The sequence below is a fragment of the Priapulus caudatus genome, unplaced genomic scaffold (assembly GCF_000485595.1).
Source record: "Priapulus caudatus unplaced genomic scaffold, Priapulus_caudatus-5.0.1 Scaffold67, whole genome shotgun sequence".
Classification (NCBI taxonomy): Eukaryota; Metazoa; Priapulida; class Priapulimorpha; order Priapulimorphida; family Priapulidae; genus Priapulus; species Priapulus caudatus.
In genome coordinates, this window is record NW_014577128.1 from 676,901 (window position 1) to 680,938 (window position 4,038).

Here is a 4,038-nt window from a genome sequence, read left to right on the forward strand (position 1 = left end):
TCCATCTATCCATCCATCCATCCATCCATCCATCCATCCATCCATCCATCTATCCATCCATCAATCCATCCATCCATCCATCCATCCATCCATCCACATCCATCCATCCATCCATTTATTCATCCATTCATCCATCCATCCATCCATCCATTCATCCATCCGTCTATCTTTCCTTCCTTCCCTCCGTCCGTCCGCCCGTCCGTCCGCTCGTATTGGTATACAATACGTCACGGTTCAGCTACCTGAAGGTTAGTAAACAATGTGGTAGAGTGTCTAATATTGATCAGTCTCTAAAGATTTAATTAGCGTATCTAGTCAGAGAATTGCTTAAGAGTAGTATATTTTAAATTTAATCTTGTAAAATAAATGTAATAATTGAAAAATACACGTTTTTAGAATTCTTTGTTTCTACCACAGGGTGACCAAAACTATACCCGGTTTATAAAATGTTATATAAATCTTACAAATGTCACGAAAATACAAAAGAAAACGGTCAGGATTATTAACAATAAAATCCAAAATTATTAATTATTGTTTTTAGTGGGATATTAAGTCATTTTCGTGGATCATTTAAACTTAAAGTATAATGATACTTTTCCTATAATTTTACATATTTTTGAGAAATAATATTATTATCACGTGACTTCAACATCCGATAATCAAAAACCTTTGTTGCAAAGATGAACCTCACCATAAACCTAACTAATAGTTGAAGAGATGACAGAATTACCTTGCAATCAGAACGAGATATGATTTTTTAAACATTTAGTATAAATCAGCCAAATTTGCATAAATTACTGACTTTAAAGTCACGTAACCCCTTTAAGCTACCGATCTGACAAAGCTATCACATATTTTCTTGATCTACACACCAAGGGCTTTCAGAAAATGCATGGTAGCATTTGCCCCCAACTTGGAAATGAAAAGTTGTTTGGCTCATGGACTATTATCCATATGCAGCATATGCTGCAGTGTTTCACTTATACCTTCGCTCACTCGCGCGGTATTGGAAACATCAAGCAATGACGTTTGGAACGAGGGCAACCGAATCCGAATTCTCGGAATATGGGGTTCTAGGTTTGTAAGCCGATTCAGTATATAAAGCGCCTGTTAAAGTGATTACGTCACCGTAAATAATAAAAAATATAAGTAATTCTGTTCACTTTTTTAGCTCATCTGACGTAGCTTGTAGAATCGCATGATCGTGCGTGCGTCCGTCCGTGCGTGCGTCAACAGTTATTATGGCCCTGTCACACATTGACGATTTAGCCAGCGTATGCCGGACGTATCAAAATTTCTCTAAAACGCTGGCATACGCTGAACTATCGATGTTTTTTTCAATTTTGGGCGTATACATAGCGTATTCATAACGAGTTGGACGTATTAGTATTAGTAACGTATTAATAAATATTCGATACTGTGTGTCACCGCCGCCACTCGCCGCCTCGCGCAGCCCGGCGAGCTCACTCCGAAAAAGGTTGGCCCAACCCGGCGCTATACGACCTTTCTAAAACCGCATACGTGAGTACTCCGGCTGCCTATTCCCGATAGCTGTGTGTAACGCGCGCGAGCTTTATCCGAAAAGGTTGGTCCAACCCCGCCCCTCATAGGCATCTCCTTACATCCTACGTGGAGTACGGCTGGCCTTATCCTCCGACTAGCTGTGTGTACGCCCGCCGCGAGCTCCTCGACCACAAGGTTTGGGCCTGCCTGATAGCGGCTTTAATCCTAGTGGAGGTACTGGGCTGGCGCGCTTATTCGAGTAGGGCTGTTGGTGTACGGGGGCCGGGCCGCGCCGGAGCGGAGCGTATCGAAAAGGTTGGTCAGACGCCTATACTTAAGTTGTCCTAAGTGTAGTTACCTTGGCGTGTCCTTATTGCGGACTAGGTGTGTGTAGTGGTGTGACGCGCCAGGTGGCGGAGGAGCTAGTCGAAAAGGTTTGGGTCAACGGAACCTATTGACTGGTTAATCCGTGTAGTGAGTGACTGGGCTGGCCTGGTAGTTCGAGTAGCTGTGCCATGTGGTACGCCGGGCCTCTCCCAAGCCGCCCCCCACCCCCCCGCACCCCCCCGCCCTCGCCCCGCCCCACCAGCACCCCGCCCCCCCCGCGCCCCCCTGCTGCGCGAGAGCTATCGAAAAGGTCTGGTGCAACCGCCTACGTAGGCTTTAATCGCTTATAGTATAGTGAGTCCTAGTTGTGGCTGCCTTATTCGATAGTCCCTGTGGTGTACGCGGCCGCGAGGCTATCGAAAAGGTTGTTGCAACTAGTGACTGGTTGAAGGTCCTAGGTGAGTACGTGGGGCGTGCCGTTCTTGCGAAGTAGCTGTGTGTAACGGCGCGCGTGAGCTATCGAAAAGGTTGCGTCAACCTGAATACTTTAACCTCAGGTGAGGTTACTGGTGGCCCTTATCGGATAGCTGTGGTGTACGCGCGCCGAGCTATCGAAAAAGGTTGGTTCAACCCTTACTACTGTTAATCTAGTGAGTACTATGGCTGCCTTATTCGATAGCTGTGTGTACGCGCGCGAGCTCATCGAAAAGGTTGGTCAACCCCTATACTTTAATCCTAGTGAGTACGTGGCTGCCTTATTCCGATAGCTGTGTGTACGCGCGCGCGAGCTATCGAAAAGGTTGGTCAACCGCTGATACTTTAATGCCTATGTGACGTACGGCTGCCTTATTCGATAGCTGTGTGTACGCGGCGCGGAGCTATGCGGAAGAAGGTTTGTCAAGGCGCCTATATCTTAGTGAATCCGTCCACAGTGAGTACTGGCTGGGCCTTAATTCGAGTAGGGTGTGGGTACGCGCGCGAGCTATCGAAAAGTTGGGTCACCTATGACTTTAATCGCTAGTGAGGTACGTGGCTGGGCCTTGATTCGATATGGCTGGTGCATGGTACGGCGGCGGGCGAGCCTAGAGTGTCGAAAAGGTTGGTGGCAACCTAGTAAGCTTTAATCGTATAGATAGGTGAAGTACTGGGGCTGCCTTATTCGGATAGCTGTGTGGTACGCGGCGGCGAGCCTATCGAAGAAGGGTTGGTCAACCCTATACGTTTAATCCTAGTGTGAGTACGTGGGCTGGCCTTATTCGAGGTAGGGGTGGTGTAGAGCGCGGCGGCGCGCCGAGCGTACGAAAGAGGGTTGTCAACCGCCGTATCCTGTTAATGTGCCGTAGTGAGGTACTGGCTGGCCTTAGCCTGCGATCCACCGCTGTGCCTCGTGGACCCGCGGCCGAGGCCAGCGAGCGCTAAGTGCGAGGAGAAGTGTTGGTCCGCAACCGCGTCCGCAAGTACGTTTGAATCCGTAGGTGAGCTACGTCGGCGCGCTGGCCTGGAGTTCGACTAGCGGTGGTGTGGTACGGCGCCAGGGCGGGAGGAGGCGGCGTTAATGGAAAAAGGGTTGGTCAAGGGCCGGCTAATACTGTGTAATCGGCTAGTGAGTACTGGCTGCGCGGTAGTGTCGATCAGCTGGTGTGCCTACGCGCGGCGGGAGCGTATGGAAAAGGTTGGTCAACCCTGATACTTTAATCCTAGTGAGCCTCACCTGGCTGCCTTTATGTGCCGAGTAGCCTCCGTGTGTGTACGGCGCGGGCGGAGCTAATGGCCGGAGAAAGGGTTGGTCGCAACGCTATTCTGTCTCCAGAGACTAGTGAGTAACGCTGTGGCGGTGCCCTAGTTCGATGGAGCTGTGTGTAGACGCGCGGACGGAAAGCTATTCGAGAAAGGTGGTCCAGCCCTATAGCTTGTAAGTGCCTGAGGTGGAGCGTACCTGGGCTGCGCCTATTGCGATGAGGCTTGTGTGTGACGGCGCGCGCGGAGCTAGTCGGAAAAGGGTTGTCAGGCCGGCTAGTACGTTAATCCTAGTGGAGTACTGGGCTCTGGCCTTATCGATCAGCTGTGTGTCCCACGCGCGCGAAGCTATCCGAAAGGTTGGTCACCGCCGTATAGCTTTAAATCCTAGTGAGGTAAACTGGCTGCCATTCGATAGCTGTGTGTACGGCGCGAGGCTATCGAAAAGGTGGGTCAAGCCTATACGTTTAA